The sequence below is a fragment of the Pseudophryne corroboree genome, chromosome 4 (assembly GCF_028390025.1).
Source record: "Pseudophryne corroboree isolate aPseCor3 chromosome 4, aPseCor3.hap2, whole genome shotgun sequence".
Classification (NCBI taxonomy): Eukaryota; Metazoa; Chordata; class Amphibia; order Anura; family Myobatrachidae; genus Pseudophryne; species Pseudophryne corroboree.
This window is the reverse complement of record NC_086447.1, coordinates 16596268-16621860: the sequence shown is the minus strand read 5'-3', so window position 1 is coordinate 16621860 and position 25593 is coordinate 16596268. Positions and strand designations below refer to the sequence as shown.

General features: G+C 36.8%; 14 non-coding genes across 14 annotated transcripts; all 14 read left to right on the top strand.

The window, feature by feature from the left end:
* Positions 1 to 1722: 1722 nt before the first annotated feature.
* TRNAN-GUU (transfer RNA asparagine (anticodon GUU)) lies at positions 1723 to 1796 on the top strand. Its single transcript has one exon. It is a non-coding gene; the product is annotated as a tRNA-Asn (tRNA).
* A 2260-nt stretch (positions 1797 to 4056) lies between these two features.
* Positions 4057 to 4130, top strand: TRNAN-GUU (transfer RNA asparagine (anticodon GUU)). The gene has a single exon. It is a non-coding gene; the product is annotated as a tRNA-Asn (tRNA).
* A 4594-nt stretch (positions 4131 to 8724) lies between these two features.
* TRNAN-GUU (transfer RNA asparagine (anticodon GUU)) lies at positions 8725 to 8798 on the top strand. Its single transcript has one exon. It is a non-coding gene; the product is annotated as a tRNA-Asn (tRNA).
* Positions 8799 to 11058: 2260 nt separating this feature from the next.
* TRNAN-GUU (transfer RNA asparagine (anticodon GUU)) lies at positions 11059 to 11132 on the top strand. The gene has a single exon. It is a non-coding gene; the product is annotated as a tRNA-Asn (tRNA).
* A 1093-nt stretch (positions 11133 to 12225) lies between these two features.
* TRNAN-GUU (transfer RNA asparagine (anticodon GUU)) lies at positions 12226 to 12299 on the top strand. Its single transcript has one exon. It is a non-coding gene; the product is annotated as a tRNA-Asn (tRNA).
* A 1094-nt stretch (positions 12300 to 13393) lies between these two features.
* Positions 13394 to 13467, top strand: TRNAN-GUU (transfer RNA asparagine (anticodon GUU)). The gene has a single exon. It is a non-coding gene; the product is annotated as a tRNA-Asn (tRNA).
* A 1093-nt stretch (positions 13468 to 14560) lies between these two features.
* Positions 14561 to 14634, top strand: TRNAN-GUU (transfer RNA asparagine (anticodon GUU)). The gene has a single exon. It is a non-coding gene; the product is annotated as a tRNA-Asn (tRNA).
* A 1071-nt stretch (positions 14635 to 15705) lies between these two features.
* Positions 15706 to 15779, top strand: TRNAN-GUU (transfer RNA asparagine (anticodon GUU)). Its single transcript has one exon. It is a non-coding gene; the product is annotated as a tRNA-Asn (tRNA).
* Positions 15780 to 16850: 1071 nt separating this feature from the next.
* TRNAN-GUU (transfer RNA asparagine (anticodon GUU)) lies at positions 16851 to 16924 on the top strand. Its single transcript has one exon. It is a non-coding gene; the product is annotated as a tRNA-Asn (tRNA).
* Positions 16925 to 18017: 1093 nt separating this feature from the next.
* TRNAN-GUU (transfer RNA asparagine (anticodon GUU)) lies at positions 18018 to 18091 on the top strand. Its single transcript has one exon. It is a non-coding gene; the product is annotated as a tRNA-Asn (tRNA).
* A 1093-nt stretch (positions 18092 to 19184) lies between these two features.
* TRNAN-GUU (transfer RNA asparagine (anticodon GUU)) lies at positions 19185 to 19258 on the top strand. Its single transcript has one exon. It is a non-coding gene; the product is annotated as a tRNA-Asn (tRNA).
* Positions 19259 to 20329: 1071 nt separating this feature from the next.
* Positions 20330 to 20403, top strand: TRNAN-GUU (transfer RNA asparagine (anticodon GUU)). The gene has a single exon. It is a non-coding gene; the product is annotated as a tRNA-Asn (tRNA).
* A 2260-nt stretch (positions 20404 to 22663) lies between these two features.
* Positions 22664 to 22738, top strand: TRNAN-GUU (transfer RNA asparagine (anticodon GUU)). The gene has a single exon. It is a non-coding gene; the product is annotated as a tRNA-Asn (tRNA).
* Positions 22739 to 24998: 2260 nt separating this feature from the next.
* On the top strand, positions 24999 to 25072 carry TRNAN-GUU (transfer RNA asparagine (anticodon GUU)). The gene has a single exon. It is a non-coding gene; the product is annotated as a tRNA-Asn (tRNA).
* The last annotated feature ends 521 nt before the right edge of the window (positions 25073 to 25593 follow it).

Genomic DNA, 25593 nt, shown 5'->3' with positions numbered 1-25593 from the left:
TCACAAAATCGTTGCCCCAATGCATCATTGAAATTCAAGATGGAAAGATGATTTTGAAATATCAATTGTACATTTTGCATTGCTCTTCTGGTGACAATGTAGCTTGTTTTTGTCAATTACCATTTCAGTAATAGGGTAAAGAAAATTAAGTGGATTTCTGAAAGAAAACAATGCTGTCAATATACTATTAAAACAAATTAAAATGTTGAAAGTTATTGTACTTTAAGTAAAAATAAAAGAGTCAAAATATCAATTCCAGTTTTGGAAGAATTTAATTAACAAAAAAATAAGTGCACATAGCAGAGGATGGTTTCAATCCACCGACCTCTGGGTTATGGGCCCAGCACGCTTCCGCTGCACCACTCTGCTGCTCATGTAAGTGTCAGAGATCATGAAGTACTCACTCATCATGTGAAAGTACCAATGTGTTTCTTCGTTGGTCAATGGAAGAAAAATCTTGCAAAACTCTCCAGATTATTGCCTTTTTAACCTTTTTCTAGGAAACTTTCTAGATGAATGCTTTTTAGCCTTTGTCAGTACATGCTTTTGCAAGCTGTCTCTGTGGCGAAATCAGTTAGCGCATTCGGCTGTTAACCGAAAGGTTGGTGGTTCAATCCCACCCGGGGACGTAATTGACCTTGTGATCAAATTTTGGTGATCTTTAAGTAGACAAGTCAAAATTTCAAACCACCTCTTATAGTGTAGGGTACCTGGCCTTCTCTGATGCAATCAGAGTCAGATTTGATTAAGTCATTTTATAAAAAACAGGAAGCACAATTTAGCATGGGGTTGCAGAGAAAAAAAATTATGCAGGCAGAGAAATCCAATTGAGTGATTAATCAGCTCTCCATTTTATGGCTTTATTTTTATGCTAACACATTTGCTCTCTGAAAAGTGTCCACAAAGCCAAGTCTCTGATTAACACCTTTGTAGGAATGGTTTTTCACCTATTACTGATTAAAACTTGCTTCATTGGAAAGGCAGCAAGATGCATCCTCATTACAATGTCCACTGAAATAATACAGGTTGACACCAGGAAACATAAACCTCACTGCATCCTTGCTGCTTTCTCAAGTGGGAATCTGTTTAATGTGAAAACCAGGTGATATCTAATCAGCACACAGGTAAGAAGTTAAGAAAATCTTTCTTTAAGGGTGAAGATGTTTCTCACAAAATCGTTGCCCCAATGCATCATTGAAATTCAAGATGGAAAGATGATTTTGAAATATCAATTGTACATTTTGCATTGCTCTTCTGGTGACAATGTAGCTTGTTTTTGTCAATTACCATTTCAGTAATAGGGTAAAGAAAATTAAGTGGATTTCTGAAAGAAAACAATGCTGTCAATATACTATTAAAACAAATTAAAATGTTAAAAGTTATTGTACTTTAAGTAAAAATAAAAGAGTCAAAATATCAATTCCAGTTTTGGAAGAATTTAATTAACAAAAAAATAAGTGCACACAGCAGAGGATGGTTTCGATCCACCAACCTCTGAGTTATGGGGCCAGCACGCTTCCGCTGCGCCACTCTGCTGCTCATGTTAGTGTCAGAGATCCTGAAGTACTCACTCATCATGTGAAAGTACCAATGTGTTTCTTCGTTGGTCAATGGAAGAAAAATCTTGCAAAACTCTCCAGATTATTGCCTTTTTAACCTTTTTCTAGGAAACTTTCTAGATGAATGCTTTTTAGCCTTTGTCAGTACAGGCTTTTGCAAGCTGTCTCTGTGGCGCAATCAGTTAGCGCATTCGGCTGTTAACCGAAAGGTTGGTGGTTCAATCCCACCCGGGGACGTAATTGACCTTGTGATCAAATTTTGGTGATCTTTAAGTAGACAAGTCAAAATTTCAAACCACCTCTTATAGTGTAGGGTACCTGGCCTTCTCTGATGCAATCAGAGTCAGATTTGATTAAGTCATTTTATAAAAAACAGGAAGCACAATTTAGCATGGGGTTGCAGAGAAAAAAAATTATGCAGGCAGAGAAATCCAATTGAGTGATTAATCAGCTCTCCATTTTATGGCTTTATTTTTATGCTAACACATTTGCTCTCTGAAAAGTGTCCACAAAGCCAAGTCTCTGATTAACACCTTTGTAGGAATGGTTTTTCACCTATTACTGATTAAAACTTGCTTCATTGGAAAGGCAGCAAGATGCATCCTCATTACAATGTCCACTGAAATAATAAAGGTTGACACCAGGAAACATAAACCTCACTGCATCCTTGCTGCTTTCTCAAATGGGAATCTGTTTAATGTGAAAACCAGGTGATATCTAATCAGCACACAGGTAAGAAGTTAAGAAAATCTTTCTTTAAGGGTGAAGATGTTTCTCACAAAATCGTTGCCCCAATGCATCATTGAAATTCAAGATGGAAAGATGATTTTGAAATATCAATTGTACATTTTGCATTGCTCTTCTGGTGACAATGTAGCTTGTTTTTGTCAATTACCATTTCAGTAATAGGGTAAAGAAAATTAAGTGGATTTCTGAAAGAAAACAATGCTGTCAATATACTATTAAAACAAATTAAAATGTTGAAAGTTATTGTACTTTAAGTAAAAATAAAAGAGTCAAAATATCAATTCCAGTTTTGGAAGAATTTAATTAACAAAAAAATAAGTGCACATAGCAGAGGATGGTTTCGATCCACCGACCTCTGGGTTATGGGCCCAGCACGCTTCCGCTGCGCCACTCTGCTGCTCATGTAAGTGTCAGAGATCATGAAGTACTCACTCATCATGTGAAAGTACCAATGTGTTTCTTCGTTGGTCAATGGAAGAAAAATCTTGCAAAACTCTCCAGATTATTGCCTTTTTAACCTTTTTCTAGGAAACTTTCTAGATGAATGCTTTTTAGCCTTTGTCAGTACATGCTTTTGCAAGCTGTCTCTGTGGCGAAATCAGTTAGCGCATTCGGCTGTTAACCGAAAGGTTGGTGGTTCAATCCCACCCGGGGACGTAATTGACCTTGTGATCAAATTTTGGTGATCTTTAAGTAGACAAGTCAAAATTTCAAACCACCTCTTATAGTGTAGGGTACCTGGCCTTCTCTGATGCAATCAGAGTCAGATTTGATTAAGTCATTTTATAAAAAACAGGAAGCACAATTTAGCATGGGGTTGCAGAGAAAAAAAATTATGCAGGCAGAGAAATCCAATTGAGTGATTAATCAGCTCTCCATTTTATGGCTTTATTTTTATGCTAACACATTTGCTCTCTGAAAAGTGTCCACAAAGCCAAGTCTCTGATTAACACCTTTGTAGGAATGGTTTTTCACCTATTACTGATTAAAACTTGCTTCATTGGAAAGGCAGCAAGATGCATCCTCATTACAATGTCCACTGAAATAATACAGGTTGACACCAGGAAACATAAACCTCACTGCATCCTTGCTGCTTTCTCAAGTGGGAATCTGTTTAATGTGAAAACCAGGTGATATCTAATCAGCACACAGGTAAGAAGTTAAGAAAATCTTTCTTTAAGGGTGAAGATGTTTCTCACAAAATCGTTGCCCCAATGCATCATTGAAATTCAAGATGGAAAGATGATTTTGAAATATCAATTGTACATTTTGCATTGCTCTTCTGGTGACAATGTAGCTTGTTTTTGTCAATTACCATTTCAGTAATAGGGTAAAGAAAATTAAGTGGATTTCTGAAAGAAAACAATGCTGTCAATATACTATTAAAACAAATTAAAATGTTAAAAGTTATTGTACTTTAAGTAAAAATAAAAGAGTCAAAATATCAATTCCAGTTTTGGAAGAATTTAATTAACAAAAAAATAAGTGCACACAGCAGAGGATGGTTTCGATCCACCAACCTCTGAGTTATGGGGCCAGCACGCTTCCGCTGCGCCACTCTGCTGCTCATGTTAGTGTCAGAGATCCTGAAGTACTCACTCATCATGTGAAAGTACCAATGTGTTTCTTCGTTGGTCAATGGAAGAAAAATCTTGCAAAACTCTCCAGATTATTGCCTTTTTAACCTTTTTCTAGGAAACTTTCTAGATGAATGCTTTTTAGCCTTTGTCAGTACATGCTTTTGCAAGCTGTCTCTGTGGCGCAATCAGTTAGCGCATTCGGCTGTTAACCGAAAGGTTGGTGGTTCAATCCCACCCGGGGACGTAATTGACCTTGTGATCAAATTTTGGTGATCTTTAAGTAGACAAGTCAAAATTTCAAACCACCTCTTATAGTGTAGGGTACCTGGCCTTCTCTGATGCAATCAGAGTCAGATTTGATTAAGTCATTTTATAAAAAACAGGAAGCACAATTTAGCATGGGGTTGCAGAGAAAAAAAATTATGCAGGCAGAGAAATCCAATTGAGTGATTAATCAGCTCTCCATTTTATGGCTTTATTTTTATGCTAACACATTTGCTCTCTGAAAAGTGTCCACAAAGCCAAGTCTCTGATTAACACCTTTGTAGGAATGGTTTTTCACCTATTACTGATTAAAACTTGCTTCATTGGAAAGGCAGCAAGATGCATCCTCATTTCAATGTCCACTGAAATAATACAGGTTGACACCAGGAAACATAAACCTCACTGCATCCTTGCTGCTTTCTCAAGTGGGAATCTGTTTAATGTGAAAACCAGGTGATATCTAATCAGCACACAGGTAAGAAGTTAAGAAAATCTTTCTTTAAGGGTGAAGATGTTTCTCACAAAATCGTTGCCCCAATGCATCATTGAAATTCAAGATGGAAAGATGATTTTGAAATATCAATTGTACATTTTGCATTGCTCTTCTGGTGACAATGTAGCTTGTTTTTGTCAATTACCATTTCAGTAATAGGGTAAAGAAAATTAAGTGGATTTCTGAAAGAAAACAATGCTGTCAATATACTATTAAAACAAATTAAAATGTTGAAAGTTATTGTACTTTAAGTAAAAATAAAAGAGTCAAAATATCAATTCCAGTTTTGGAAGAATTTAATTAACAAAAAAATAAGTGCACATAGCAGAGGATGGTTTCGATCCACCGACCTCTGGGTTATGGGCCCAGCACGCTTCCGCTGCGCCACTCTGCTGCTCATGTAAGTGTCAGAGATCATGAAGTACTCACTCATCATGTGAAAGTACCAATGTGTTTCTTCGTTGGTCAATGGAAGAAAAATCTTGCAAAACTCTCCAGATTATTGCCTTTTTAACCTTTTTCTAGGAAACTTTCTAGATGAATGCTTTTTAGCCTTTGTCAGTACATGCTTTTGCAAGCTGTCTCTGTGGCGAAATCAGTTAGCGCATTCGGCTGTTAACCGAAAGGTTGGTGGTTCAATCCCACCCGGGGACGTAATTGACCTTGTGATCAAATTTTGGTGATCTTTAAGTAGACAAGTCAAAATTTCAAACCACCTCTTATAGTGTAGGGTACCTGGCCTTCTCTGATGCAATCAGAGTCAGATTTGATTAAGTCATTTTATAAAAAACAGGAAGCACAATTTAGCATGGGGTTGCAGAGAAAAAAAATTATGCAGGCAGAGAAATCCAATTGAGTGATTAATCAGCTCTCCATTTTATGGCTTTATTTTTATGCTAACACATTTGCTCTCTGAAAAGTGTCCACAAAGCCAAGTCTCTGATTAACACCTTTGTAGGAATGGTTTTTCACCTATTACTGATTAAAACTTGCTTCATTGGAAAGGCAGCAAGATGCATCCTCATTACAATGTCCACTGAAATAATACAGGTTGACACCAGGAAACATAAACCTCACTGCATCCTTGCTGCTTTCTCAAGTGGGAATCTGTTTAATGTGAAAACCAGGTGATATCTAATCAGCACACAGGTAAGAAGTTAAGAAAATCTTTCTTTAAGGGTGAAGATGTTTCTCACAAAATCGTTGCCCCAATGCATCATTGAAATTCAAGATGGAAAGATGATTTTGAAATATCAATTGTACATTTTGCATTGCTCTTCTGGTGACAATGTAGCTTGTTTTTGTCAATTACCATTTCAGTAATAGGGTAAAGAAAATTAAGTGGATTTCTGAAAGAAAACAATGCTGTCAATATACTATTAAAACAAATTAAAATGTTAAAAGTTATTGTACTTTAAGTAAAAATAAAAGAGTCAAAATATCAATTCCAGTTTTGGAAGAATTTAATTAACAAAAAAATAAGTGCACACAGCAGAGGATGGTTTCGATCCACCAACCTCTGAGTTATGGGGCCAGCACGCTTCCGCTGCGCCACTCTGCTGCTCATGTTAGTGTCAGAGATCCTGAAGTACTCACTCATCATGTGAAAGTACCAATGTGTTTCTTCGTTGGTCAATGGAAGAAAAATCTTGCAAAACTCTCCAGATTATTGCCTTTTTAACCTTTTTCTAGGAAACTTTCTAGATGAATGCTTTTTAGCCTTTGTCAGTACGTGCTTTTGCAAGCTGTCTCTGTGGCGCAATCAGTTAGCGCATTCAGCTGTTAACCGAAAGGTTGGTGGTTCAATCCCACCCGGGGACGTAATTGACCTTGTGATCAAATTTTGGTGATCTTTAAGTAGACAAGTCAAAATTTCAAACCACCTCTTATAGTGTAGGGTACCTGGCCTTCTCTGATGCAATCAGAGTCAGATTTGATTAAGTCATTTTATAAAAAACAGGAAGCACAATTTAGCATGGGGTTGCAGAGAAAAAAAATTATGCAGGCAGAGAAATCCAATTGAGTGATTAATCAGCTCTCCATTTTATGGCTTTATTTTTATGCTAACACATTTGCTCTCTGAAAAGTGTCCACAAAGCCAAGTCTCTGATTAACACCTTTGTAGGAATGGTTTTTCACCTATTACTGATTAAAACTTGCTTCATTGGAAAGGCAGCAAGATGCATCCTCATTTCAATGTCCACTGAAATAATACAGGTTGACACCAGGAAACATAAACCTCACTGCATCCTTGCTGCTTTCTCAAGTGGGAATCTGTTTAATGTGAAAACCAGGTGATATCTAATCAGCACACAGGTAAGAAGTTAAGAAAATCTTTCTTTAAGGGTGAAGATGTTTCTCACAAAATCGTTGCCCCAATGCATCATTGAAATTCAAGATGGAAAGATGATTTTGAAATATCAATTGTACATTTTGCATTGCTCTTCTGGTGACAATGTAGCTTGTTTTTGTCAATTACCATTTCAGTAATAGGGTAAAGAAAATTAAGTGGATTTCTGAAAGAAAACAATGCTGTCAATATACTATTAAAACAAATTAAAATGTTGAAAGTTATTGTACTTTAAGTAAAAATAAAAGAGTCAAAATATCAATTCCAGTTTTGGAAGAATTTAATTAACAAAAAAATAAGTGCACATAGCAGAGGATGGTTTCGATCCACCGACCTCTGGGTTATGGGCCCAGCACGCTTCCGCTGCGCCACTCTGCTGCTCATGTAAGTGTCAGAGATCATGAAGTACTCACTCATCATGTGAAAGTACCAATGTGTTTCTTCGTTGGTCAATGGAAGAAAAATCTTGCAAAACTCTCCAGATTATTGCCTTTTTAACCTTTTTCTAGGAAACTTTCTAGATGAATGCTTTTTAGCCTTTGTCAGTACATGCTTTTGCAAGCTGTCTCTGTGGCGAAATCAGTTAGCGCATTCGGCTGTTAACCGAAAGGTTGGTGGTTCAATCCCACCCGGGGACGTAATTGACCTTGTGATCAAATTTTGGTGATCTTTAAGTAGACAAGTCAAAATTTCAAACCACCTCTTATAGTGTAGGGTACCTGGCCTTCTCTGATGCAATCAGAGTCAGATTTGATTAAGTCATTTTATAAAAAACAGGAAGCACAATTTAGCATGGGGTTGCAGAGAAAAAAAATTATGCAGGCAGAGAAATCCAATTGAGTGATTAATCAGCTCTCCATTTTATGGCTTTATTTTTATGCTAACACATTTGCTCTCTGAAAAGTGTCCACAAAGCCAAGTCTCTGATTAACACCTTTGTAGGAATGGTTTTTCACCTATTACTGATTAAAACTTGCTTCATTGGAAAGGCAGCAAGATGCATCCTCATTACAATGTCCACTGAAATAATACAGGTTGACACCAGGAAACATAAACCTCACTGCATCCTTGCTGCTTTCTCAAGTGGGAATCTGTTTAATGTGAAAACCAGGTGATATCTAATCAGCACACAGGTAAGAAGTTAAGAAAATCTTTCTTTAAGTGTGAAGATGTTTCTCACAAAATCGTTGCCCCAATGCATCATTGAAATTCAAGATGGAAAGATGATTTTGAAATATCAATTGTACATTTTGCATTGCTCTTCTGGTGACAATGTAGCTTGTTTTTGTCAATTACCATTTCAGTAATAGGGTAAAGAAAATTAAGTGGATTTCTGAAAGAAAACAATGCTGTCAATATACTATTAAAACAAATTAAAATGTTAAAAGTTATTGTACTTTAAGTAAAAATAAAAGAGTCAAAATATCAATTCCAGTTTTGGAAGAATTTAATTAACAAAAAAATAAGTGCACACAGCAGAGGATGGTTTCGATCCACCAACCTCTGAGTTATGGGGCCAGCACGCTTCCGCTGCGCCACTCTGCTGCTCATGTTAGTGTCAGAGATCCTGAAGTACTCACTCATCATGTGAAAGTACCAATGTGTTTCTTCGTTGGTCAATGGAAGAAAAATCTTGCAAAACTCTCCAGATTATTGCCTTTTTAACCTTTTTCTAGGAAACTTTCTAGATGAATGCTTTTTAGCCTTTGTCAGAACATGCTTTTGCAAGCTGTCTCTGTGGCGCAATCAGTTAGCGCATTCGGCTGTTAACCGAAAGGTTGGTGGTTCAATCCCACCCGGGGACGTAATTGACCTTGTGATCAAATTTTGGTGATCTTTAAGTAGACAAGTCAAAATTTCAAACCACCTCTTATAGTGTAGGGTACCTGGCCTTCTCTGATGCAATCAGAGTCAGATTTGATTAAGTCATTTTATAAAAAACAGGAAGCACAATTTAGCATGGGGTTGCAGAGAAAAAAAATTATGCAGGCAGAGAAATCCAATTGAGTGATTAATCAGCTCTCCATTTTATGGCTTTATTTTTATGCTAACACATTTGCTCTCTGAAAAGTGTCCACAAAGCCAAGTCTCTGATTAACACCTTTGTAGGAATGGTTTTTCACCTATTACTGATTAAAACTTGCTTCATTGGAAAGGCAGCAAGATGCATCCTCATTACAATGTCCACTGAAATAATAAAGGTTGACACCAGGAAACATAAACCTCACTGCATCCTTGCTGCTTTCTCAAATGGGAATCTGTTTAATGTGAAAACCAGGTGATATCTAATCAGCACACAGGTAAGAAGTTAAGAAAATCTTTCTTTAAGGGTGAAGATGTTTCTCACAAAATCGTTGCCCCAATGCATCATTGAAATTCAAGATGGAAAGATGATTTTGAAATATCAATTGTACATTTTGCATTGCTCTTCTGGTGACAATGTAGCTTGTTTTTGTCAATTACCATTTCAGTAATAGGGTAAAGAAAATTAAGTGGATTTCTGAAAGAAAACAATGCTGTCAATATACTATTAAAACAAATTAAAATGTTGAAAGTTATTGTACTTTAAGTAAAAATAAAAGAGTCAAAATATCAATTCCAGTTTTGGAAGAATTTAATTAACAAAAAAATAAGTGCACATAGCAGAGGATGGTTTCGATCCACCGACCTCTGGGTTATGGGCCCAGCACGCTTCCGCTGCGCCACTCTGCTGCTCATGTAAGTGTCAGAGATCATGAAGTACTCACTCATCATGTGAAAGTACCAATGTGTTTCTTCGTTGGTCAATGGAAGAAAAATCTTGCAAAACTCTCCAGATTATTGCCTTTTTAACCTTTTTCTAGGAAACTTTCTAGATGAATGCTTTTTAGCCTTTGTCAGTACATGCTTTTGCAAGCTGTCTCTGTGGCGCAATCAGTTAGCGCATTCGGCTGTTAACCGAAAGGTTGGTGGTTCAATCCCACCCGGTGACGTAATTGACCTTGTGATCAAATTTTGGTGATCTTTAAGTAGACAAGTCAAAATTTCAAACCACCTCTTATAGTGTAGGGTACCTGGCCTTCTCTGATGCAATCAGAGTCAGATTTGATTAAGTCATTTTATAAAAAACAGGAAGCACAATTTAGCATGGGGTTGCAGAGAAAAAAAATTATGCAGGCAGAGAAATCCAATTGAGTGATTAATCAGCTCTCCATTTTATGGCTTTATTTTTATGCTAACACATTTGCTCTCTGAAAAGTGTCCACAAAGCCAAGTCTCTGATTAACACCTTTGTAGGAATGGTTTTTCACCTATTACTGATTAAAACTTGCTTCATTGGAAAGGCAGCAAGATGCATCCTCATTACAATGTCCACTGAAATAATACAGGTTGACACCAGGAAACATAAACCTCACTGCATCCTTGCTGCTTTCTCAAGTGGGAATCTGTTTAATGTGAAAACCAGGTGATATCTAATCAGCACACAGGTAAGAAGTTAAGAAAATCTTTCTTTAAGGGTGAAGATGTTTCTCACAAAATCGTTGCCCCAATGCATCATTGAAATTCAAGATGGAAAGATGATTTTGAAATATCAATTGTACATTTTGCATTGCTCTTCTGGTGACAATGTAGCTTGTTTTTGTCAATTACCATTTCAGTAATAGGGTAAAGAAAATTAAGTGGATTTCTGAAAGAAAACAATGCTGTCAATATACTATTAAAACAAATTAAAATGTTAAAAGTTATTGTACTTTAAGTAAAAATAAAAGAGTCAAAATATCAATTCCAGTTTTGGAAGAATTTAATTAACAAAAAAATAAGTGCACACAGCAGAGGATGGTTTCGATCCACCAACCTCTGAGTTATGGGGCCAGCACGCTTCCGCTGCGCCACTCTGCTGCTCATGTTAGTGTCAGAGATCCTGAAGTACTCACTCATCATGTGAAAGTACCAATGTGTTTCTTCGTTGGTCAATGGAAGAAAAATCTTGCAAAACTCTCCAGATTATTGCCTTTTTAACCTTTTTCTAGGAAACTTTCTAGATGAATGCTTTTTAGCCTTTGTCAGTACATGCTTTTGCAAGCTGTCTCTGTGGCGCAATCAGTTAGCGCATTCGGCTGTTAACCGAAAGGTTGGTGGTTCAATCCCACCCGGGGACGTAATTGACCTTGTGATCAAATTTTGGTGATCTTTAAGTAGACAAGTCAAAATTTCAAACCACCTCTTATAGTGTAGGGTACCTGGCCTTCTCTGATGCAATCAGAGTCAGATTTGATTAAGTCATTTTATAAAAAACAGGAAGCACAATTTAGCATGGGGTTGCAGAGAAAAAAAATTATGCAGGCAGAGAAATCCAATTGAGTGATTAATCAGCTCTCCATTTTATGGCTTTATTTTTATGCTAACACATTTGCTCTCTGAAAAGTGTCCACAAAGCCAAGTCTCTGATTAACACCTTTGTAGGAATGGTTTTTCACCTATTACTGATTAAAACTTGCTTCATTGGAAAGGCAGCAAGATGCATCCTCATTTCAATGTCCACTGAAATAATACAGGTTGACACCAGGAAACATAAACCTCACTGCATCCTTGCTGCTTTCTCAAGTGGGAATCTGTTTAATGTGAAAACCAGGTGATATCTAATCAGCACACAGGTAAGAAGTTAAGAAAATCTTTCTTTAAGGGTGAAGATGTTTCTCACAAAATCGTTGCCCCAATGCATCATTGAAATTCAAGATGGAAAGATGATTTTGAAATATCAATTGTACATTTTGCATTGCTCTTCTGGTGATAATGTAGCTTGTTTTTGTCAATTACCATTTCAGTAATAGGGTAAAGAAAATTAAGTGGATTTCTGAAAGAAAACAATGCTGTCAATATACTATTAAAACAAATTAAAATGTTAAAAGTTATTGTACTTTAAGTAAAAATAAAAGAGTCAAAATATCAATTCCAGTTTTGGAAGAATTTAATTAACAAAAAAATAAGTGCACATAGCAGAGGATGGTTTCGATCCACTGACCTCTGGGTTATGGGCCCAGCACGCTTCCGCTGCGCCACTCTGCTGCTCATGTAAGTGTCAGAGATCCTGAAGTACTCACTCATCATGTGAAAGTACCAATGTGTTTCTTCGTTGGTCAATGGAAGAAAAATCTTGCAAAACTCTCCAGATTATTGCCTTTTTAACCTTTTTCTAGGAAACTTTCTAGATGAATGCTTTTTAGCCTTTGTCAGTACATGCTTTTGCAAGCTGTCTCTGTGGCGCAATCGGTTAGCGCATTTGGCTGTTAACCGAAAGGTTGGTGGTTCAATCCCACCCGGGGACGTAATTGACCTTGTGATCAAATTTTGGTGATCTTTAAGTAGACAAGTCAAAATTTCAAACCACCTCTTATAGTGTAGGGTACCTGGCCTTCTCTGATGCAATCAGAGTCATATTTGATTAAGTCATTTTATAAAAAACAGGAAGCACAATTTAGCATGGGGTTGCAGAGAAAAAAAAATTATGCAGGCAGAGAAATCCAATTGAGTGATTAATCAGCTCTCCATTTTATGGCTTTATTTTTATGCTAACACATTTGCTCTCTGAAAAGTGTCCACAAAGCCAAGTCTCTGATTAACACCTTTGTAGGAATGGTTTTTCACCTATTACTGATTAAAACTTGCTTCATTGGAAAGGCAGCAAGATGCATCCTCATTACAATGTCCACTGAAATAATACAGGTTGACACCAGGAAACATAAACCTCACTGCATCCTTGCTGCTTTCTCACGTGGGAATCTGTTTAATGTGAAAACCAGGTGATATCTAATCAGCACACAGGTAAGAAGTTAAGAAAATCTTTCTTTAAGGGTGAAGATGTTTCTCACAAAATCGTTGCCCCAATGCATCATTGAAATTCAAGATGGAAAGATGATTTTGAAATATCAATTGTACATTTTGCATTGCTCTTCTGGTGACAATGTAGCTTGTTTTTGTCAATTACCATTTCAGTAATAGGGTAAAGAAAATTAAGTGGATTTCTGAAAGAAAACAATGCTGTCAATATACTATTAAAACAAATTAAAATGTTAAAAGTTATTGTACTTTAAGTAAAAATAAAAGAGTCAAAATATCAATTCCCGTTTTGGAAGAATTTAATTAACAAAAAAATAAGTGCACATAGCAGAGGATGGTTTCGATCCACCGACCTCTGGGTTATGGGCCCAGCACGCTTCCGCTGCGCCACTCTGCTGCTCATGTAAGTGTCAGAGATCCTGAAGTACTCACTCATCATGTGAAAGTACCAATGTGTTTCTTCGTTGGTCAATGGAAGAAAAATCTTGCAAAACTCTCCAGATTATTGCCTTTTTAACCTTTTTCTAGGAAACTTTCTAGATGAATGCTTTTTAGCCTTTGTCAGTACATGCTTTTGCAAGCTGTCTCTGTGGCGCAATCGGTTAGCGCATTCGGCTGTTAACCGAAAGGTTGGTGGTTCAATCCCACCCGGGGACGTAATTGACCTTGTGATCAAATTTTGGTGATCTTTAAGTAGACAAGTCAAAATTTCAAACCACCTCTTATAGTGTAGGGTACCTGGCCTTCTCTGATGCAATCAGAGTCAGATTTGATTAAGTCATTTTATAAAAAACAGGAAGCACAATTTAGCATGGGGTTGCAGAGAAAAAAAATTATGCAGGCAGAGAAATCCAATTGAGTGATTAATCAGCTCTCCATTTTATGGCTTTATTTTTATGCTAACACATTTGCTCTCTGAAAAGTGTCCACAAAGCCAAGTCTCTGATTAACACCTTTGTAGGAATGGTTTTTCACCTATTACTGATTAAAACTTGCTTCATTGGAAAGGCAGCAAGATGCATCCTCATTACAATGTCCACTGAAATAATACAGGTTGACACCAGGAAACATAAACCTCACTGCATCCTTGCTGCTTTCTCAAGTGGGAATCTGTTTAATGTGAAAACCAGGTGATATCTAATCAGCACACAGGTAAGAAGTTAAGAAAATCTTTCTTTAAGGGTGAAGATGTTTCTCACAAAATCGTTGCCCCAATGCATCATTGAAATTCAAGATGGAAAGATGATTTTGAAATATCAATTGTACATTTTGCATTGCTCTTCTGGTGACAATGTAGCTTGTTTTTGTCAATTACCATTTCAGTAATAGGGTAAAGAAAATTAAGTGGATTTCTGAAAGAAAACAATGCTGTCAATATACTATTAAAACAAATTAAAATGTTAAAAGTTATTGTACTTTAAGTAAAAATAAAAGAGTCAAAATATCAATTCCAGTTTTGGAAGAATTTAATTAACAAAAAAATAAGTGCACATATCAGAGGATGGTTTCGATCCACCGACCTCTGGGTTATGGGCCCAGCACGCTTCCGCTGCGCCACTCTGCTGCTCATGTAAGTGTCAGAGATCCTGAAGTACTCACTCATCATGTGAAAGTACCAATGTGTTTCTTCGTTGGTCAATGAAAGAAAAATCTTGCAAAACTCTCCAGATTATTGCCTTTTTAACCTTTTTCTAGGAAACTTTCTAGATGAATGCTTTTTAGCCTTTGTCAGTACATGCTTTTCCAAGCTGTCTCTGTGGCGCAATCGGTTAGCGCATTCGGCTGTTAACCGAAAGGTTGGTGGTTCAATCCCACCCGGGGACGTAATTGACCTTGTGATCAAATTTTGGTGATCTTTAAGTAGACAAGTCAAAATTTCAAACCACCTCTTATAGTGTAGGGTACCTGGCCTTCTCTGATGCAATCAGAGTCAGATTTGATTAAGTCATTTTATAAAAAACAGGAAGCACAATTTAGCATGGGGTTGCAGAGAAAAAAAATTGAGTGATTAATCAGCTCTCCATTTTATGGCTTTATTTTTATGCTAACACATTTGCTCTCTGAAAAGTGTCCACAAAGCCAAGTCTCTGATTAACACCTTTGTAGGAATGGTTTTTCACCTATTACTGATTAAAACTTGCTTCATTGGAAAGGCAGCAAGATGCATCCTCATTACAATGTCCACTGAAATAATACAGGTTGACACCAGGAAACATAAACCTCACTGCATCCTTGCTGCTTTCTCAAGTGGGAATCTGTTTAATGTGAAAACCAGGTGATATCTAATCAGCACACAGGTAAGAAGTTAAGAAAATCTTTCTTTAAGGGTGAAGATGTTTCTCACAAAATCGTTGCCCCAATGCATCATTGAAATTCAAGATGGAAAGATGATTTTGAAATATCAATTGTACATTTTGCATTGCTCTTCTGGTGACAATGTAGCTTGTTTTTGTCAATTACCATTTCAGTAATAGGGTAAAGAAAATTAAGTGGATTTCTGAAAGAAAACAATGCTGTCAATATACTATTAAAACAAATTAAAATGTTAAAAGTTATTGTACTTTAAGTAAAAATAAAAGAGTCAAAATATCAATTCCAGTTTTGGAAGAATTTAATTAACAAAAAAATAAGTGCACATATCAGAGGATGGTTTCGATCCACCGACCTCTGGGTTATGGGCCCAGCACGCTTCCGCTGCGCCACTCTGCTGCTCATGTAAGTGTCAGAGATCCTGAAGTACTCACTCATCATGTGAAAGTACCAATGTGTTTCTTCGTTGGTCAATGAAAGAAAAATCTTGCAAAACTCTCCAGATTATTGCCTTTTTAACCTTTTTCTAGGAAACTTTCTAGATGAATGCTTTTTAGCCTTTGTCAGTACATGCTTTTCCAAGCTGTCTCTGTGGCGCAATCGGTTAGCGCATTCGGCTGTTAACCGAAAGGTTGGTGGTTCAATCCCACCCGGGGACGTAATTGACCTTGTGATCAAATTTTGGTGATCTTTAAGTAGACAAGTCAAAATTTCAAACCACCTCTTATAGTGTAGGGTACCTGGCCTTCTCTGATGCAATCAGAGTCAGATTTGATTAAGTCATTTTATAAAAAACAGGAAGCACAATTTAGCATGGGGTTGCAGAGAAAAAAAATTGAGTGATTAATCAGCTCTCCATTTTATGGCTTTATTTTTATGCTAACACATTTGCTCTCTGAAAAGTGTCCACAAAGCCAAGTCTCTGATTAACACCTTTGTAGGAATGGTTTTTCACCTATTACTGATTAAAACTTGCTTCATTGGAAAGGCAGCAAGATGCATCCTCATTACAATGTCCACTGAAATAATACAGGTTGACACCAGGAAACATAAACCTCACTGCATCCTTGCTGCTTTCTCAAGTGGGAATCTGTTTAATGTGAAAACCAGGTGATATCTAATCAGCACACAGGTAAGAAGTTAAGAAAATCTTTCTTTAAGGGTGAAGATGTTTCTCACAAAATCGTTGCCCCAATGCATCATTGAAATTCAAGATGGAAAGATGATTTTGAAATATCAATTGTACATTTTGCATTGCTCTTCTGGTGACAATGTAGCTTGTTTTTGTCAATTACCATTTCAGTAATAGGGTAAAGAAAATTAAGTGGATTTCTGAAAGAAAACAATGCTGTCAATATACTATTAAAACAAATTAAAATGTTAAAAGTTATTGTACTTTAAGTAAAAATAAAAGAGTCAAAATATCAATTCCAGTTTTGGAAGAATTTAATTAACAAAAAAATAAGTGCACATAGCAGAGGATGGTTTCGATCCACCGACCTCTGGGTTATGGGCCCAGCACGCTTCCGCTACGCCACTCTGCTGCTCATGTAAGTGTCAGAGATCCTGAAGTACTCACTCATCATGTGAAAGTACCAATGTGTTTCTTCGTTGGTCAATGGAAGAAAAATCTTGCAAAACTCTCCAGATTATTGCCTTTTTAACCTTTTTCTAGGAAACTTTCTAGATGAATGCTTTTTAGCCTCTGTCAGTACATGCTTTTGCAAGCTGTCTCTGTGGCGCAATCGGTTAGCGCATTCGGCTGTTAACCGAAAGGTTGGTGGTTCAATCCCACCCGGGGACGTAATTGACCTTGTGATCAAATTTTGGTGATCTTTAAGTAGACAAGTCAAAATTTCAAACCACCTCTTATAGTGTAGGGTACCTGGCCTTCTCTGATGCAATCAGAGTCAGATTTGATTAAGTCATTTTATAAAAAACAGGAAGCACAATTTAGCATGGGGTTGCAGAGAAAAAAAATTATGCAGGCAGAGAAATCCAATTGAGTGATTAATCAGCTCTCCATTTTATGGCTTTATTTTTATGCTAACACATTTGCTCTCTGAAAAGTGTCCACAAAGCCAAGTCTCTGATTAACACCTTTGTAGGAATGGTTTTTCACCTATTACTGATTAAAACTTGCTTCATTGGAAAGGCAGCAAGATGCATCCTCATTACAATGTCCACTGAAATAATACAGGTTGACACCAGGAAACATAAACCTCACTGCATCCTTGCTGCTTTCTCACGTGGGAATCTGTTTAATGTGAAAACCAGGTGATATCTAATCAGCACACAGGTAAGAAGTTAAGAAAATCTTTCTTTAAGGGTGAAGATGTTTCTCACAAAATCGTTGCCCCAATGCATCATTGAAATTCAAGATGGAAAGATGATTTTGAAATATCAATTGTACATTTTGCATTGCTCTTCTGGTGACAATGTAGCTTGTTTTTGTCAATTACCATTTCAGTAATAGGGTAAAGAAAATTAAGTGGATTTCTGAAAGAAAACAATGCTGTCAATATACTATTAAAACAAATTAAAATGTTAAAAGTTATTGTACTTTAAGTAAAAATAAAAGAGTCAAAATATCAATTCCAGTTTTGGAAGAATTTAATTAACAAAAAAATAAGTGCACATAGCAGAGGATGGTTTCGATCCACCGACCTCTGGGTTATGGGCCCAGCACGCTTCCGCTGCGCCACTCTGCTGCTCATGTAAGTGTCAGAGATCCTGAAGTACTCACTCATCATGTGAAAGTACCAATGTGTTTCTTCGTTGGTCAATGGAAGAAAAATCTTGCAAAACTCTCCAGATTATTGCCTTTTTAACCTTTTTCTAGGAAACTTTCTAGATGAATGCTTTTTAGCCTTTGTCAGTACATGCTTTTGCAAGCTGTCTCTGTGGCGCAATCGGTTAGCGCATTCGGCTGTTAACCGAAAGGTTGGTGGTTCAATCCCACCCGGGGACGTAATTGACCTTGTTATCAAATTTTGGTGATCTTTAAGTAGACAAGTCAAAATTTCAAACCACCTCTTATAGTGTAGGGTACCTGGCCTTCTCTGATGCAATCAGAGTCAGATTTGATTAAGTCATTTTATAAAAAACAGGAAGCACAATTTAGCATGGGGTTGCAGAGAAAAAAAATTATGCAGGCAGAGAAATCCAATTGAGTGATTAATCAGCTCTCCATTTTATGGCTTTATTTTTATGCTAACACATTTGCTCTCTGAAAAGTGTCCACAAAGCCAAGTCTCTGATTAACACCTTTGTAGGAATGGTTTTTCACCTATTACTGATTAAAACTTGCTTCATTGGAAAGGCAGCAAGATGCATCCTCATTACAATGTCCACTGAAATAATACAGGTTGACACCAGGAAACATAAACCTCACTGCATCCTTGCTGCTTTCTCAAGTGGGAATCTGTTTAATGTGAAAACCAGGTGATATCTAATCAGCACACAGGTAAGAAGTTAAGAAAATCTTTCTTTAAGGGTGAAGATGTTTCTCACAAAATCGTTGCCCCAATGCATCATTGAAATTCAAGATGGAAAGATGATTTTGAAATATCAATTGTACATTTTGCATTGCTCTTCTGGTGACAATGTAGCTTGTTTTTGTCAATTACCATTTCAGTAATAGGGTAAAGAAAATTAAGTGGATTTCTGAAAGAAAACAATGCTGTCAATATACTATTAAAACAAATTAAAATGTTAAAAGTTATTGTACTTTAAGTAAAAATAAAAGAGTCAAAATATCAATTCCAGTTTTGGAAGAATTTAATTAACAAAAAAATAAGTGCACATATCAGAGGATGGTTTCGATCCACCGACCTCTGGGTTATGGGCCCAGCACGCTTCCGCTGCGCCACTCTGCTGCTCATGTAAGTGTCAGAGATCCTGAAGTACTCACTCATCATGTGAAAGTACCAATGTGTTTCTACGTTGGTCAATGAAAGAAAAATCTTGCAAAACTCTCCAGATTATTGCCTTTTTAACCTTTTTCTAGGAAACTTTCTAGATGAATGCTTTTTAGCCTTTGTCAGTACATGCTTTTGCAAGCTGTCTCTGTGGCGCAATCGGTTAGCGCATTCGGCTGTTAACCGAAAGGTTGGTGGTTCAATCCCACCCGGGGACGTAATTGACCTTGTGATCAAATTTTGGTGATCTTTAAGTAGACAAGTCAAAATTTCAAACCACCTCTTATAGTGTAGGGTACCTGGCCTTCTCTGATGCAATCAGAGTCAGATTTGATTAAGTCATTTTATAAAAAACAGGAAGCACAATTTAGCATGGGGTTGCAGAGAAAAAAAATTGAGTGATTAATCAGCTCTCCATTTTATGGCTTTATTTTTATGCTAACACATTTGCTCTCTGAAAAGTGTCCACAAAGCCAAGTCTCTGATTAACACCTTTGTAGGAATGGTTTTTCACCTATTACTGATTAAAACTTGCTTCATTGGAAAGGCAGCAAGATGCATCCTCATTACAATGTCCACTGAAATAATACAGGTTGACACCAGGAAACATAAACCTCACTGCATCCTTGCTGCTTTCTCAAGTGGGAATCTGTTTAATGTGAAAACCAGGTGATATCTAATCAGCACACAGGTAAGAAGTTAAGAAAATCTTTCTTTAAGGGTGAAGATGTTTCTCACAAAATCGTTGCCCCAATGCATCATTGAAATTCAAGATGGAAAGATGATTTTGAAATATCAATTGTACATTTTGCATTGCTCTTCTGGTGACAATGTAGCTTGTTTTTATCAATTACCATTTCAGTAATAGGGTAAAGAAAATTAAGTGGATTTCTGAAAGAAAACAATGCTGTCAATATACTATTAAAACAAATTAAAATGTTAAAAGTTATTGTACTTTAAGTAAAAATAAAAGAGTCAAAATATCAATTCCAGTTTTGGAAGAATTTAATTAACAAAAAAATAAGTGCACATAGCAGAGGATGGTTTCGATCCACCGACCTCTGGGTTATGGACCCAGCACGCTTCCGCTGCGCCACTCTGCTGCTCATGTAAGTGTCAGAGATCCTGAAGTACTCACTCATCATGTGAAAGTACCAATGTGTTTCTTCGTTGGTCAATGGAAGAAAAATCTTGCAAAACTCTCCAGATTATTGCCTTTTTAACCTTTTTCTAGGAAACTTTCTAGATGAATGCTTTTTAGCCTTTGTCAGTACAGGCTTTTGCAAGCTGTCTCTGTGGCGCAATCGGTTAGCGCATTCGGCTGTTAACCGAAAGGTTGGTGGTTCAATCCCACCCGGGGACGTAATTGACCTTGTGATCAAATTTTGGTGATCTTTAAGTAGACAAGTCAAAATTTCAAACCACCTCTTATAGTGTAGGGTACCTGGCCTTCTCTCATGCAATCAGAGTCAGATTTGATTAAGTCATTTTATAAAAAACAGGAAGCACAATTTAGCATGGGGTTGCAGAGAAAAAAAATTATGCAGGCAGAGAAATCCAATTGAGTGATTAATCAGCTCTCCATTTTATGGCTTTATTTTTATGCTAACACATTTGCTCTCTGAAAAGTGTCCACAAAGCCAAGTCTCTGATTAACACCTTTGTAGGAATGGTTTTTCACCTATTACTGATTAAAACTTGCTTCATTGGAAAGGCAGCAAGATGCATCCTCATTACAATGTCCACTGAAATAATACAGGTTGACACCAGGAAACATAAACCTCACTGCATCCTTGCTGCTTTCTCAAGTGGGAATCTGTTTAATGTGAAAACCAGGTGATATCTAATCAGCACACAGGTAAGAAGTTAAGAAAATCTTTCTTTAAGGGTGAAGATGTTTCTCACAAAATCGTTGCCCCAATGCATCATTGAAATTCAAGATGGAAAGATGATTTTGAAATATCAATTGTACATTTTGCATTGCTCTTCTGGTGACAATGTAGCTTGTTTTTGTCAATTACCATTTCAGTAATAGGGTAAAGAAAATTAAGTGGATTTCTGAAAGAAAACAATGCTGTCAATATACTATTAAAACAAATTAAAATGTTAAAAGTTATTGTACTTTAAGTAAAAATAAAAGAGTCAAAATATCAATTCCAGTTTTGGAAGAATTTAATTAACAAAAAAATAAGTGCACATAGCAGAGGATGGTTTCGATCCACCGACCTCTGGGTTATGGGCCCAGCACGCTTCCGCTGCGCCACTCTGCTGCTCATGTAAGTGTCAGAGATCCTGAAGTACTCACTCATCATGTGAAAGTACCAATGTGTTTCTTCGTTGGTCAATGGAAGAAAAATCTTGCAAAACTCTCCAGATTATTGCCTTTTTAACCTTTTTCTAGGAAACTTTCTAGATGAATGCTTTTTAGCCTCTGTCAGTACATGCTTTTGCAAGCTGTCTCTGTGGCGCAATCGGTTAGCGCATTCGGCTGTTAACCGAAAGGTTGGTGATTCAATCCCACCCGGGGACGTAATTGACCTTGTGATCAAATTTTGGTGATCTTTAAGTAGACAAGTCAAAATTTCAAACCACCTCTTATAGTGTAGGGTACCTGGCCTTCTCTGATGCAATCAGAGTCAGATTTGATTAAGTCATTTTATAAAAAACAGGAAGCACAATTTAGCATGGGGTTGCAGAGAAAAAAAATTATGCAGGCAGAGAAATCCAATTGAGTGATTAATCAGCTCTCCATTTTATGGCTTTATTTTTATGCCAACACATTTGCTCTCTGAAAAGTGTCCATAAAGCCAAGTCTCTGATTAACACCTTTGTAGGAATGGTTTTTCACCTATTACTGATTAAAACTTGCTTCATTGGAAAGGCAGCAAGATGCATCCTCATTGCAATGTCCACTGAAATAATACAGGTTGACACCAGGAAACATAAACCTCACTGCATCCTTGCTGCTTTCTCAAGTGGGAATCTGTTTAATGTGAAAACCAGGTGATATCTAATCAGCACACAGGTAAGAAGTTAAGAAAATCTTTCTTTAAGGGTGAAGATGTTTCTCACAAAATCGTTGCCCCAATGCATCATTGAAATTCAAGATGGAAAGATGATTTTGAAATATCAATTGTACATTTTGCATTGCTCTTCTGGTGACAATGTAGCTTGTTTTTATCAATTACCATTTCAGTAATAGGGTAAAGAAAATTAAGTGGATTTCTGAAAGAAAACAATGCTGTCAATATACTATTAAAACAAATTAAAATGTTAAAAGTTATTGTACTTTAAGTAAAAATAAAAGAGTCAAAATATCAATTCCAGTTTTGGAAGAATTTAATTAACAAAAACATAAGTGCACATAGCAGAGGATGGTTTCGATCCACCGACCTCTGGGTTATGGGCCCAGCACGCTTCCGCTGCACCACTCTGCTACTCATGTGAATGTCAGAGATCCTGAAGTACTCACTCATCATGTGAAAGTACCAATGTGTTTCTTCGTTGGTCAATGGAAGAAAAATCTTGCATAACTATCCAGATTATTGCCTTTTTAACCTTTTTCTAGGAAACTTTCTAGATGAATGCTTTTTAGCCTCTGTCAGTACATGCTTTTGCAAGCTGTCTCTGTGGCGCAATCGGTTAGCGCATTCGGCTGTTAACCGAAAGGTTGGTGGTTCAATCCCACCCAGGGGACGTAATTGACCTTGTGATCAAATTTTGGTGATCTTTAAGTAGACAAGTCAAAATTTCAAACCACCTCTTATAGTGTAGGGTACCTGGCCTTCTCTGATGCAATCAGAGTCAGATTTGATTAAGTCATTTTATAAAAAACAGGAAGCACAATTTAGCATGGGGTTGCAGAGAAAAAAAATTATGCAGGCAGAGAAATCCAATTGAGTGATTAATCAGCTCTCCATTTTATGGCTTTATTTTTATGCTAACACATTTGCTCTCTGAAAAGTGTCCACAAAGCCAAGTCTCTGATTAACACCTTTGTAGGAATGGTTTTTCACCTATTACTGATTAAAACTTGCTTCATTGGAAAGGCAGCAAGATGCATCCTCATTACACTGTCCACTGAAATAATACAGGTTGACACCAGGAAACATAAACCTCACTGCATCCTTGCTGCTTTCTCAAGTGGGAATCTGTTTAATGTGAAAACCAGGTGATATCTAATCAGCACACAGGTAAGAAGTTAAGAAAATCTTTCTTTAAGGGTGAAGATGTTTCTCACAAAATCGTTGCCCCAATGCATCATTGAAATTCAAGATGGAAAGATGATTTTGAAATATCAATTGTACATTTTGCATTGCTCTTCTGGTGACAATGTAGCTTGTTTTTGTCAATTACCATTTCAGTAATAGGGTAAAGAAAATTAAGTGGATTTCTGAAAGAAAACAATGCTGTCAATATACTATTAAAACAAATTAAAATGTTAAAAGTTATTGTACTTTAAGTAAAAATAAAAGAGTCAAAATATCAATTCCAGTTTTGGAAGAATTTAATTAACAAAAAAATAAGTGCACATAGCAGAGAATGGTTTCGATCAACCGACCTCTGGGTTATGGGCCCAGCACGCTTCCGCTGCGCCACTCTGCTGCTCATGTAAGTGTCAGAGATCCTGAAGTACTCACTCATCATGTGAAAGTACCAATGTATTTCTTCGTTGGTCAATGGAAGAAAAATCTTGCAAAACTCTCCAGATTATTGCCTTTTTAACCTTTTTCTAGGAAACTTTCTAGATGAATGCTTTTTAGCCTTTGTCAGTACATGCTTTTGCAAGCTGTCTCTGTGGCGCAATAGGTTAGTGCATTCGGCTGTTAACCGAAAGGCTGGTGGTTCAATCCCACCCGGGGACGTAATTGACCTTGTGATCAAATTTTGGTGATCTTTAAGTAGACAAGTCAAAATTTCAAACCACCTCTTATAGTGTAGGGTACCTGGCCTTCTCTGATGCAATCAGAGTCAGATTTGATTAAGTCATTTTATAAAAAACAGGAAGCACAATTTAGCATGGGGTTGCAGAGAAAAAAAATTATGCAGGCAGAGAAATCCAATTGAGTGATTAATCAGCTCTCCATTTTATGGCTTTATTTTTATGCTAACACATTTGCTCTCTGAAAAGTGTCCACAAAGCCAAGTCTCTGATTAACACCTTTGTAGGAATGGTTTTTCACCTATTACTGATTAAAACTTGCTTCATTGGAAAGGCAGCAAGATGCATCCTCATTACAATGTCCACTGAAATAATACAGGTTGACACCAGGAAACATAAACCTCACTGCATATTTGCTGCTTTCTCAAGTGGGAATCTGTTTAATGTGAAAACCAGGTGATATCTAATCAGCACACAGGTAAGAAGTTAAGAAAATCTTTCTTTAAGGGTGAAGATGTTTCTCACAAAATCGTTGCCCCAATGCATCATTGAAATTCAAGATGGAAAGATGATTTTGAAATATCAATTGTACATTTTGCATTGCTCTTCTGGTGACAATGTAGCTTGTTTTTGTCAATTACCATTTCAGTAATAGGGTAAAGAAAATTAAGTGGATTTCTGAAAGAAAACAATGCTGTCAATATACTATTAAAACAAATTAAAATGTTAAAAGTTATTGTACTTTAAGTAAAAATAAAAGAGTCAAAATATCAATTCCAGTTTTGGAAGAATTTAATTAACAAAAAAATAAGTGCACATATCAGAGGATGGTTTCGATCCACCGACCTCTAGGTTATGGGCCCAGCACGCTTCCGCTGCGCCACTCTGCTGCTCATGTAAGTGTCAGAGATCCTGAAGTACTCACTCATCATGTGAAAGTACCAATGTGTTTCTTTGTTGGTCAATGGAAGAAAAATCTTGCAAAACTCTCCAGATTATTGCCTTTTTAACCTTTTTCTAGGAAACTTTCTAGATGAATGCTTTTTAGCCTTTGTCAGTACATGCTTTTGCAAGCTGTCTCTGTGGCGCAATCGGTTAGCGCATTTGGCTGTTAACCGAAAGGTTGGTGGTTCAACCCCACCCGGGGACGTAATTGACCTTGTGATCAAATTTTGGTGATCTTTAAGTAGACAAGTCAAAATTTCAAATCACCTCTTATAGTGTAGGGTACCTGGCCTTCTCTCATGCAATCAGAGTCAGATTTGATTAAGTCATTTTATAAAAAACAGGAAGCACAATTTAGCATGGGGTTGCAGAGAAAAAAAATTATGCAGGCAGAGAAATCCAATTGAGTGATTAATCAGCTCTCCATTTTATGGCTTTATTTTTATGCTAACACATTTGCTCTCTGAAAAGTGTCCACAAAGCCAAGTCTCTGATTAACACCTTTGTAGGAATGGTTTTTCACCTATTACTGATTAAAACTTGCTTCATTGGAAAGGCAGCAAGATGCATCCTCATTACAATGTCCACTGAAATAATACAGGTTGACACCAGGAAACATAAACCTCACTGCATATTTGCTGCTTTCTCAAGTGGGAATCTGTTTAATGTGAAAACCAGGTGATATCTAATCAGCACACAGGTAAGAAGTTAAGAAAATCTTTCTTT